Source organism: Rosa chinensis, chromosome 6 (genome assembly GCF_002994745.2).
Source record: "Rosa chinensis cultivar Old Blush chromosome 6, RchiOBHm-V2, whole genome shotgun sequence".
NCBI lineage: Eukaryota > Viridiplantae > Streptophyta > Magnoliopsida > Rosales > Rosaceae > Rosa > Rosa chinensis.
In genome coordinates, this window is record NC_037093.1 from 16724567 (window position 1) to 16738356 (window position 13790).

Below are 13790 nucleotides of genomic sequence, written 5' to 3' on the forward strand. Positions count from 1 at the left end.
AATTAAAGTAATTTAATGATTGGGTTTTGTTTTCTCAGAATTCTTTTACAAAGATTGTAACTTTGTGATGGGACCATGAAGGCATAGTAGAGCGGAGGAGTGAAGGGTATGATTCATTGATTGGGACACCATGAATGCATGAATGGACATGAAGCAGGAAATGAATATCAATCCACGAATAGCTATTAGTGATCCAGTTTGGTTTCCAGATCTTCCGTCATCAAATCATCAAATTAGCATAATCAGATCTTCCTCATCTCCATCAGCATCATCATCGATTTCCAGGTCCATAATCTCCGGTTGTAACCGAAATTCAAGCCGAATTTTCGGTATTCCGATATGTCAGTAACCGACGGCGGCGGTTCGACTTCAGTTACAGATTTAGTAAACCGACCAAAATCGGTCGGTAGCCGGTTGACGGAATTGTTGGTTGGTTTCTTACCGAATCCAGCCCTACTGTTTTGTGATGAAACCTTTGTGACCCCCGAGTCCAAAACGAGCTAAGAGCAAGTTCACCCGTTGGGTCACCAGGTCACGGTCACTAGGTCACCAGGGCAGGAAACTATTCACTGCCACTGGATCTTGGCTTCCACCCGTTGGGTCAGGGTAACCAATCAGTTACTCTTCATCAAATATTTTATTATTTTTTTTGGAAAATGAGAAATGTATAATGTAAATAAATAGTATTGATAAACAATTTGAAAATGCAACTAAAGAAAATTTTATTGGTAGACAAATTATATGTCCACCGACACTCTTTTTTTTTGAGGAAGAAAGATGATTTTTTTTGGTGTGAGAAGTAAAATAGGAGGTGAGGTATTTATAGGAAATTTTGGTTATATTTTTTTTGTTACCGTTGTAAATGTAACCGTTAATAAATTTTTTTTTTAAAATCACCGCAGCAAATAAATATCTCCTTAATTATATACCATAGGATCCCTCATATAATTAGAACCAACGGTCTAGATCTGTGGACCGTTGCATTTAAATTGCAAGCACCCAATGGCTAATTGCCACGTCACATCTCCAGCCGACAGCTTCTGGGCTTCCACGAGCTGCTCGCCTCCTTTCCGCTACACGACAAGAAACTGCAGCTCACCTCCATTGCCAGGTGCGTCTATCCTCAGTCACCACGGTGGAGGCCTGGGTCATCAACTCAGTCACCATGCTGCCCGAGCTCTGGACTTGGGTCACCCACTGCTCTCTTGCCCTAGCCCCGGTGGAAGGAACAACAGTGGAAATTTGGTGACTTCAGTCACCGTTTGACGTGGTGCCCGGGCACCAGTCGCTCCGCTGAACTTGCTCTAAGTGGTGTCAACAGTTTAAGAGGCTAGGATCTGATTTTAAGCTACTCCACCTTTTTGTTTTAGAGGGTCGAGCACTCTAGCTGATTTTAGAAAGGTTCTAATGCTAATTTAAAAAAAAAATAAAAAAAATAATAATATAAATAAAATAATACAAGTATAACATTTCCTGAAATTAATAAAAAATATGTAACTCTGTTCCTAATGATGCTCCTAATTTGCAAAACTGTGACAACATGCAAACTAATAATTTCTTATATATCAATTTAGGGTGAAATATATTGACAACTAACTTTTGAAACTGAAAATGAAAATGAAATTGAAACCATGATGGGGTGGATGATTTACATGAAGCGACGAAAATGAAAGTAGATGAAAGAATCACATTCATATTCACATCACATTCATTGTTCTCCATGCAAGTACAACATGTGCACTTAAAATACTGGATATATATATATATATATATATATATATAAATATATCATATCCAGAGCGCAGCTCCGTTTTGAAATTAATGTGTGAAGTTCGAGTTTTTGGTCACTTTTCGGTTGCACATCCACATCTTGACCGTTCAGTTTTTAGATGCTAGTGTATAGATCATCTCTGCAAATTTTTAGCCAAATTGATGATCGTTAAGGTATCTAACTCGCTTAAACCAATGGACGGACTGAATCTGTCAACCTGAACCGTGCTACCTTTAAGGCAGTTAACAATGCCTTAACTATCATCAATTTGGCTGAAAATTTGCAGAGATGATCTATATACTAGTACCTAAAAAATGAACGGTCGAGATGTGGGTATGCGACAGAAAAGTAACCAAAAACTCGAACTTCACACATTAATTTCAAAACGGAGCTCCGCTCTGAATAATATATATATATATATATATAATATCCTTCTCTCTCTACGTGTGTTTATATAGTAAATACCCTGGATATATGTATTACATATGTATATATTTTTCCTGGATAATATGATTACATTCTTGAGTCGCGTACTAATACAAATATTTGAAATATTCCAGACGTTTCTTTCTAGCCAAAAGAACCAAAAACAAATTAAACTGTAAGAAAGAAAAGAAAGTGACTAACCTAGTTTCAAATTGGTCTTGTTAGCCGATATTCGATCAGTACCATACGACTGGTTCGACTGGATATATGAGTAGTCCTCAGGCACCAATCATATTTTGACACTACTATATATAAGATAAAAAAAACCCAGTTACGTACTCTTATTTGCTCATGTTTTAATTTTGCATTGGTTTTAGTCTTTTATATTAGATGCAATTTTCATCAATAATTGATGAGAGACCAATGTTCCTTTCTAATATCGGATCACTATATAAGTTATATTTTGATTCTCGAGTCAGAATCAGTTCTTTTGATGTTGATGATGATCACGGCATATGGGGTTATGGCCACCTAGTTGAAGGTACAAATGGATAACCTGCATGCTAAGCTATTCTCAAATAGAAGCAACGTACTGAGACTTGTGCAATAACTCTGTGCTGCAGAAATTTCCACACCAAAGGTGCCGCCAGAGGATCTACCCAATCATCCCTGTTAGAAAATCCGGCCGAAGTTCATCACATGCACAAACTAAGCCTCCCGGTTAGCAGTCGCATGGTTAGAACACCTAGCTTGCGATGATCTGGAACTCAGAGATTTTCTTAAGTATTTGAATAGTATTTGGCATAGATTTTATCCAGAGCGGAGCTCCGCTTTGAAAATTAACGTGTGAAGTTCGAGTTTTTGGTCATTTTTCGGTCGCATATCCACATCTCGATCGACTGTTCAGTTTTTAGGTACTAGTGTATAGATCATCTCCAAAAATTTTCAGCCAAAATGATGATCATTAAGGCATTGATAACTGCCTTAAAGCTAGTACGGTTCAGGTTGACAGATTCAGTCCATCCATTGGTTTAAGTGAGTTAGATACCTTAACAATCATCAATTTGGCTGAATATTTGCAGAGATGATCTATACACTAGTACCTACAAACTGAACGGTCGAAATGTGGATATGCGACCGAAAAGTGACCCAAAACTTGAACTTCAGACGTTAATTTCAAAGCGGAGCTCCGCTCTGGATAGGATCTGGTATTTGGCATATAGTCATTTTATTAAATATTTTGGACCATTGAATTAATAATATATCCAATAATTTAAAATATTTAAAATTTGGTAACCGATTTACCTCTTAATTAACCTCTTCATACTATTAGGTAAATAGTTTTTATTACTAATCGATTATATTATTAGCCAATTAATGTTAGATTATTAATTGACAATTATGTTTTTAACTTTTTAATAAAAAAATATCTAACCTAGGCCAACCGAATTACTATTAGTTTTTTTTTAGTCTTTATTACTAATTAATTATATCATTTTTTTTTTGAGTAAATGAAGATGTCATTGATAATTGCATGCCAGAACGACACTTAAAAATTTCTCAGAAAAAGAGAATCATACATTATTCACTTAAGACATTGAAACTCACTTAATTAAGGAGCCTAGCAAACTATAACATTACCCTACAAAGAGATAATTTTGTGTAAAAACTTCTTTTGCCAATGCGTTCAGTTGTGGTGCGCCACAAGTTTCCATTATTAAGATGTAAAAGAAACATCATAATCTGCAGACAAAAAACCGTATTTTGGTTAAACATCATAATGCTGGTTGGCTGAGTCATTCCTCATGGATCCCAAATACGAAACCTAATAGAAACCAAGTTCATCAGTTTGGTCCATAAAAGTCTCAAGTCCAAAAAGCATCTGTTTTGGGCAAACAAAGCCCAGTTGACCTTAGGACCCAAATTGATTTGGGCCAATAAGATAAGTTGGGCCCCAAAAGTGATTTGGCCACCCAACCCACAATCGGTCATCCCTCTGCTGCTCCGGTCACTTTCATGGTCGAAACCGCCGCTTCACGTAAGGGATGCCAGCCACCATGTCTTCGAAGCTTCAGGCGAAGAGTCTCCTCCTCAGGTTTGGAGCACTTTAGTCACCCCAACCACCACTTCTTGTTGTACGTAGCATTGCGCCACTGCCATCATTGTCGTGAAGCTGACACTATCGACCATTTGGATCTGAGCCTTCGCCTTTGCATGATTGAACTTTTTGCAACAGCATCGCTCCTGTCCAGGGTAACCCAATCCTCACCAACCTTGGCAGCCTATCAATGGCCTTGAGCCGTGCTCTATTTGGTTGGATTTGACCAGAATCCCGACTGAAAACCCTCTTGGTTAATTTTGTCCAGCATGAGAGTCCGGCGGTTGCAAAACCATCCTTCTCCCCATAAATTGTGGAGAGGTCTTGTTGGGAGCATGTCGAATGAGATCGACGTTGGGTCACAACGAGGAGTCAGCGAGAGGCGAAGAAGATTCCGCTTGGTGGTGGCGTCGACCGGCATTGCTGAGATCCCCAGCCATGGTGGTTAGGGTTTACTAGAATTCGGAACAGGTTGCGTCGCATTCTTTATATATATATATATATATATCTGATCAAAGTTAGAAAACTTCCCAATGATTTTCATTGGTGCGTTACTAATTAATTATTATCATTAGTAGGTTCCTTAACCAAATATAATACTTTTTACATCATTTTACGACAATCAGAATAATTAATGTAAAAATAAATAATCTTTGTTTTAGATGTAGTAACAATTTCACGTACAACTAGTTATTACTGCTTTTTAAACCAATTTATAAATATTACCACAATATGTTATCATATAGGTAAACCGTTATATTTTGACTCAAAAGTAAAAACACATATGTTCTCATTGGTGTAATGAAGCTCTCCCTTGAGAAATTAAAGTATTATATTAGGGTTGTTTTAGAGGAACGGGAATTGAGAGAAAATTGCTGTGTATTCTCATTGACAATAGGGGCCTCTTTATATAGAGGATTACAATGCATAGAATTTGAATTGTACAAGGAAAGATAATCATACATTGGATGGATATCTCTAAGATATTCTCCGAGATTATCTCTAATTAAAATCCTATTACCACTAGGTCAAGTAACCTAGAGTTTGGGCCAGACACAATTTGGATTTACTTAAACACTCCCCCTTGTGTCGCCCAAACGTGGTGCTCCTCTCGTTGACTCATTAAAAACTTTACCGAGTAACAAAAACCCTGTGGGACAAAAATAACCTCGGTCGAAGGGGAAAAAGAGCACAACACACCCTTCACGTTTCGAGACCATACGTGTAGACATCTCCCCCTGATGACTACGGTCATGGAGATCGGATAACTTCCGTAAACGATGCTACCAACACATTTCTCGGAAGTGAAATTTAGGCACTGACTTAGTAAGCAAGCCTGCCACACTGTTCTCAGATTGAATCTAGTTCAAATTGATCTTGAGGAGAGTCTGTTGTTGCTGATTATGCTTGTTGTTGTTGCTTTTGATGTAGCCTTGCTTTATTTGTTCAAAACAAGCAGCATTATCCTAAATGCTCGTAGGCTCATCTGTGGTAGACTTCAAACCACAATTGTTCGAACATGCGTAATTATGGATCCAATCCATATACATTCACAAATCACTTCGTGAAGAGCAAGAATCTCTGCATTGTTCAAAGATATAGCGACTAGGGTCTATTCTGTAGACCTCCATGATATCACAGTCTTTACACATGGTAAACACTTAACCAGTTTGGGAATGACGTTTGTATGGGTCAGAGAGATACCCAATATCAACCAAACCTTCCAAAACACATGTCGTTTTGGGATGGGGATAGTGGACGCAAGCCAGTGTTGGCGGTCCTGGTGTGTGATGGGTCCGAATCCATCATCTCTTTGTAGGGATTAAACAAGCCCATATTAATCGTACATCTCAAGTACCGAAGGATATCTTTTACACCGATCCAATGGTGTCGCGTTGGCGCAGAGCTATACCTTAGCTAACAAGTTCACTGTAAATGAGATGTTCAGTCTTGTGCATTGAGCTAAGTACAATAATGCGCCTATTATACTCAAGTAAGGCATTTCTGCCTCTAGAACATCTTCGTCATCATCCTTCAGACGAAGAGGATCCTTTTCAGGATCAAGATTACAGACGATCATGGGGGTGCTTGCAGTTTTGACCTTGTCAAAATGCCTAAGCATCTATCAACACGATGCTCAAGTTCCAAACCAAGACATAATCGTGTTCTCCCAAAATCCTCCATCTCATACTCGGATTTCAAGTGTTCAACGGTTTCCCTTAACTCTTTAAGGGTTTTCAATGAAGATCATGTCCAACATGAACCGCGATAAAATATGAAACTTGTTATGGAAACGCGTGGGCATATCCCATTCCAATCAAGTAGTCATTTTAGCGAGCATTTCAATCTCTTTATAAATGCGCTCCGTGGTCTAGAGCCACTTGACTTGGGTAAATGAAGTTCACCATGAACCTTCATGTATATTTCATATGTAGATCCCCATACAGATATGTAGTGACCACTTTTGTAAGCTGCATGTTTAGTTATTCGGAAACTACCAAACTGACAAGGTAGTGGAGTGCAATGACATCCATTACGAGAGAATATATCTCATCGTAGTCGATTTCAGGGCGTTTTGTGAGAAGCCTTGTGCCATAAGGAGAGATTGCCATATGTTTTTCTCACCACACTTTCTAACGAAGACCCATTAGTCAATAAGTTTTATGTTAGGAGGTGTTGGCTTCACTGGCTAAAAAACCTTCCTCTTCGTTAGAGAATCCATCTTAACCTGGATCGCATCTTTCTGTTTAGGCCAAATTTCTCTACGTTGGCATTCATTCATCAATGGAGTGTGGTTCGATGTCATCAGACTCAACAAAATCATGTGCAACGAAATGCGCAACTACATCATCAATTATGATGGAGTTTCTATCCGACGTCTCATGTACACTAGTGTAATTTTCAAAGAGCTCTATATTCTCAGGACTAGGTTCTGACTTTGAGGCGTCCCCCAATGGTAACCTTAATCCAGAAGATTCTCATGAGACGGATTTTGAGTGTCGATGATCAAATGATTGGAATGTGCCAAAGTATCCTTTGAACCCACGGGCCTCTCACGCATCCTAGCTGGGGCCATGGCCTGTAACGCCAGAGTGCCACTCTCTTTGGCCTTGGCGCCATGCCTACCTCCGTGTAGGGTGGCGCTATGTCCTCTTGTAGGGACGTCCTTCATTGTAGGCTTATTTGCAACATATTTGTGTGATCTCGTCACTTTAACAGGGATCGAGATGAGACATAGTGGGGACAGACCACGACAATTTCTGTCATTCCTGCTGAACATCTGTGTTCTTATCTCCCCCTAATGACGAGAAGATTGTCTCATCAAAGTGACAACTAGCAAATCTAGCGGTAAGGAGATCGCTTAGCAAAGGCATTAAGTAGCGGACGATTGTTGAAATCTCAAATCCAACGTAGTTGCCCATTCGTCTGTAAGGAACTGTCATAGTGCGTTGTGGCGGCGCAATTGACACATAAATGGCTCACTCAAATGTGCATAAGTACAATACTCGTACCCAGTCACTAGCTGTAACGCAGAGGTAGATTGAGTGGCGGTAGGTCGTAGATTAATTAGCATAGTTGCATACGATATTGCATCACCCTAAGCGGATATAAGGAGATTGGTGCACATTACCAATGTCTGGACTACCATCGTAGTCATTTCCGCGAGACCTTTTGGGTGTATATATGAGGATATGATGTCCAACATCAGTCCCATTGTAATATCCATCGAAAGTCTTTGATGTAAACTCCCTAGCATTGTCAATTCCAATTGACTGAATAGGATGATCCGGGGAGTGAGCCCATTGTTATATGGTATGTGCTAGGAGTGTAGTATAAGCAGCATTTACAAGTGGACAATGGCACAACACGTGACCAGCGTGTTTGCGTGTCTACCAGCATCATGAGATATTTAAACGTCCGCAAGTTGGTTGAATCAGTCCACAGAATCCCCACGAATTTTATGTAAGAACAAAATGAGTATTTTCATATCCTTTGCATAGGACGGTCTCAGTCCTAACTTCCCTTAGGAACGGGCTTTGTAAAACTAACGAAAGGCCTTAGGATCAACCAATGAGGATTTTGGTTGGGCCTAAGCATCTGAAATGCTATTTGAAGCAAAGTTGGTGATTGCAACATCACCTGGTGCGTCATCACCATGATGTACGCTATCCATGGCGTCATGGATAAGGACTGTACCATCCCTAGACTGGTGGTTGACGGCGGCGGTCATAATTAGTCTAGGAATCAACTTTTGATTCATGCTTTGTTTCGCTCGAGAGAGAAAGGATGTCCATGTGAAGTCTTTAGTAGACGGATCATCATATCATGACTAGGATGACTTATCCTGTTGTAACAAAGCCAATATGTGTCTAAATCTAAGAGATCTTCTCTCATAACTTTATTGGATTTAATAACTTGAATAAAGTCCACTACAGAGACACATAAACTTCTCTAAGATGCGCCTTTGTTCGCAATCGTTAGAGGCATTGCAAAGGAACTCATTTCCGTTCTCTACATGCGTTTTCGCATGAAATCTGTTGGCTATTCATAGGTGCGATTTGCCCTAGGAGCGTAGAGAGTTTTGCTACAGTAATCAAGGTGCCTTTTGGCAAAGGGAACTTGGGCTATTCCATGTCCTTGAATTAATATTGATGGCCTAGCCATCGTAGTCACTAAGTAATATGCACAGAATCAAAATTGAGTTATAATGAAAAGAACTCGAAATTTTATTCATAAGCCAACAGAGTTACATCATTGTCTCTTTGACTAAAGGAAATCTAATCCAAAATGCTAGCTAATGCAAAACAATGGTAGTCGTCTATCTTCTATTGGTAATTCCAAAATAAATGTAACCAGGTGAGTAGAGAGATGTCGGTGGAGCAATGCTCACTTAAGTACCACTAATCTTAGAACCTTCCTAGACATCACACTTACTTTGGGTGAGCCTACTTTGAAGAAAGACTAAACCATTGGCATCTACTACAAAGTATATGGCAATTGCCTCTTACATCTCTTGGAAAAATAAAGACTTAAACAGAATTGGCGATCTATTGATCCCAGCCAGATTTGTAGTCTTTAACCCTTCACTCTAGATCATCTTCTTGATCTTCTTGTTCCACATAGTGAGCTTTTCTTGCTTCACAATATGCTTTGTAGGCGGTGACTATTTCTTCACAAGCTCTACAAATGTGTGCCTAATGATCAGACGCTCCACATCGAGAACATTGATACGTGCAAAAGCAATCGCCAATTTAAACCCTGAAAATGTCGAGCGTTAGTATAAGATAAGCAGGGATCGTTCAAGCCGGGGATTGAGGGTGCTTACATGTGAGAAACAAATTAAAAGAAAGAATATACAAATTCACACGAAAATTATAAGAACATATACAAGTTAAGTTAGAATTAAATTAGAAATCCATATACAACACAAATACAAACAACAAATCCTAACTAAACTCTAACTACACAAATCCATGTATAACACAAACACATATTACTATTCACAAAAACACTATTCACGGAATTAAATTATATTTTCAGATTATTAACAAGTTATTCACAATTTACATGCATACTAAAAACCTAAATCGATTTTATTTATTTACAAATATACAAGAACACAAAACATAAAACATAGGGGGGTTTTAAAGATCAAAGTATAAATTTTCAGAAAACAAATAAAAGAATAAAAATCGTTTCTATACAAAGGTGGGAAAAGAAGAACTTTTGGAAAACAATTTATCAAGAACAATTCAAGATCAATCCATTCATGCATCCCTTAATCTTGTTAATTACCATGGAACGATATCAACCAAGAAACAAAGTTACAAGTGCCCAATGTCCCTTATATGACTTCCCTTTACACAGTTGATCAAACAACTCACTTAATCCAACATATTTCAAATGCAGGCATCACACAATTGAATTGAAGCGACTCATAATCTCATGCATTCGAATCATTAAGAGCAAGTGAAAGTTTAGTCAATAAACATGCAAATTCAAGTACTCAACGCAACTCTTTTCATTACATGCATAATCTGATCTCGACCTTTGTCCAAAGCCTTTACTACCATATTGAATTAGGGTCACAACGCATGAACCTAATTACTAGCTCCAATTACATGCAATTATCCTAAGCTTGCACTCAAAGAACAAAAAACATGCAAAAGTTATCTATAAAACAAAATCAGATTATTAATCCATGAATTCGGCAACCAGCAAGCATCCAAGACACACAAACACATCAATCATAAAAAAGAACATCAAAATTGCATCCAAAAATTAGAAAGTTAACTCATGGTTTCGGTTTTACAAATCAAAACAGAAATTTCTATCTAACAAGTTACAAAACCGAGAAGAATACATATGAAAGGTGGCATGAACAACCCTTAGTTACGTCCCAAGGTCCAACGCAGATCCAAGGCGGCGGCACAAAGTGAAGATCACGGCGAAGATGGAGGATGGCACGGCTAGGAACTTGTAGAAGCGAAAACCTGAAACTTAAGAGCAAACCGGTGAGAAACAAAATTGTGGAGAATAATGTGTAACCCCTGAACGTCTAATACACAAGGTATTTATAGAAGAATGTCCCAAGGCACTCCCAATTCGTTTCTACTTGGTTTCTCTTAGTTCGTGTTGATTTAGGACTCCTTTGGCACAAAACAGATTTCCGGCAGGATTGACCTCAGTCTACTAAAACGGCCATAAATTCCTCTAGAAAATAGGTATTGATGATCTGTAAAAATCTATGGAAACTAGACATCCGTAGATTTCCAACCATATAAAGATCATAATTTTCTGAGCTCTGAGAAATTTTTGACACTCCGTTGAAGTTGACTGATCTGCACAGGCAGATTTCTGAAATCTGTATTGGTTTCGACTTTTGAGGCACAAGTTGAGTCCAATTCGGTTTTCCTTTGCATCACATGCCTCTCACATGTCTTCCACGCCTATTCTGAAGTAGAAATGTCAAGAACTCCCTAGAACCTTCAAGATTATCACGGCAATTTCAATCCTTACTCAACAAGAAGTCCAAATTCCACATTGCTTTGTAATTCGAATCCGTTGTTGCTTCCTCTTCCATGTGCACGGCATATGACCTTCTTGAGACTTCTAGATGCTTCTTGTACGTTCCATAGACTTCTCCTAGCTTTCACAGGTCTCCTAGTATGAGTAGAACTCCATATGCAAGTAGGTTTCCTAGTCGAATACGAACTTATTTTCTGCGATTCTTCTACACTCTTCCGGAACCTTCTTGAGTAATCCTTATCCAACAGGGACTCCTTGTCACATTAGGATTCCTTATCTGAGTAGAATTGAGTTTCCTTGTCCAAGTAGAACTTCTAATTTCCGCGACTTAAGAGTTTGAATCCAAGTCAACTTCTGATTCCTACTCCAACTAGGATTCCTTTTCCTAGTCAAACTGGGAGAACTTCCATTTCTTCATTTCTTTCCATTTCTGCGCCACATGTGCATTCCTTAGTCATTTTCGGACCTTGAGACTCCATTTTACCTGAAAAACACTAACTAAGTTAAATTGATCAAGTTAAAGGCAATAACTTAGCAAAATATAGGGTTTAAACATTATAAACGTCGCATTTTATGCTCCTATCAAACATACATCTCTTTGCTCAAACTTCATTGATTGAGGCGCTTTGAAAGCGTCATTTAGATGGCTCTTAATGTTGGTGGCACTACCAACATGGCCAAAGGCGTTGCCTCCCTCTCTCTTTCCACGTTGACCTCCTCGGTTCCGTGTTCGCCTATTTTGGAGATTACCTTCCAAAGTAGAGCGATTATATGGACCAGAACGTCTAGAAGTATCCCTAAGATTAGAGTTTCGCTCTTGGCGCCATCTCTTAGGGGTGCGACTATAATTGGATTCCAGAATATGCTCTATTTTCACGGATCTCGAATTATAGTTCTTCATAAGGATGTTGTCAAGCTTTTCAGTGACATTCATAGCTCCAATGAGCTCATGAAACCTTGTGATCCGTCCTGCAGTAACATCAATTCGATAGTTCGTAGCAACCATCGATGCAGAGTCGGGGAAGGTAAAGAGAGTCTTCTCAATCAACATCGCATTTGTGATCTCTTTACCACAGAATTCCATTAAGGATTTAATGCGAAGTGCTTCCAAGTTGTAGTCAATAATTGACTTGAAATCACAGAAGCGGAGGCTATGCCATCTCACTTCTAGGTCAGGAAGCAGGGAGTCACGGAAGTTGCCAAATCTTTCTTCGAGTGAGGCTCACAGCCTTCTGGGGTCTTCTTCATTCATACACTCGTATTGGAGCGAATCATCCATATGACGAGTCATTAGGATGATGTCTTTCGCCTTATTTTCCTCTAAGGCTGCTCTATTTGCTTCCAAAGCTTGAGCTTGCTCAACAGTTAGCACGTCCTGGCTAGGCTCAAGAATCGTATCCAGGATTCCATCGGCCTTGAGATGCTGGCGGGCATCATGAACCCACCTGTGATATCCAAAGCCAGTTGTTCCCAATGGAGCAAAAGTCCAATTTGTTTAGGTTACTCATCCTGAAAGAGAACAATAAATTAGGGTTAGTTTCGGAGCGTAAAAGGCTACCACGAAAACATATAAAATTTCTGAGCGTAGTCGCTCCCAAGAAATTATGAATTTCTGAGCATAATCGCTTTCATGAAATTAGGAATTTCCGAGCGTAGTTGCTTCCAAGAAATTCGATTCCAAGAGGGGTTGGATTAGATCGAAACAATGATGTGTTTGTGGTCGATCATAACTTCTCAACAAACTCTAAGTTTGGAGGACTCTACAAGCTCCATGCTTGGAGTGAGCACGAACCTCCACAATTCGGCTTAATTTGGTCTTCCATATGATGAAGAAAGGGGGGTAGAAGAAGGGAGGTTGCAAGTCCCTGAGAAAAAGAAGCGAAAAAGAATGAAAAAAATTCAAAAGCGGGAACTTTTAGTAAACCATACCTCTTAGGATTGCAGAGCGTATTCGATCCTCATTGTAGGATTGCAGACAAGCTTCAGTCCTAGACGAATCAAACTTGTTGAAATTTGGAGCAGATTCACTTCTGAACAGCTCTCACTCCGATGGGTGTACAGGTCTCAAAACGACTCCAATAGGGTTGAAATTTGGAGGTCAAATAGAAGAGACAGAGGCGAACAACTTAGATGAAGGAAGAATTTTGATCTGAAGTTTCTAACTAGACGTTTCTAACTAGATGTTTCGGGGCTCACAAACTGACTGATATGCACAGGAACAAGAGGAGAAACTAGGAGGAGAAGGATGCTATGGGCATGCAGCTGTGCTGTAGGGGCAGCGGACGTGCGGCGGTGCTTCAGGGGCAGCAGACGTGTGGCAAGGCTGCAAGAGAGCAGTGGCGGTGAGTCTCAATGGTGGGGAGGCGGCTAGCGTGGGCTAGGTGCTTGCGGTAACGACGAAGATTTTCAGGTTTTTGGTTTTTGGTTTTTGTGGTTAGGGCTCGTGCTGATAACGTGTTTTAGAGG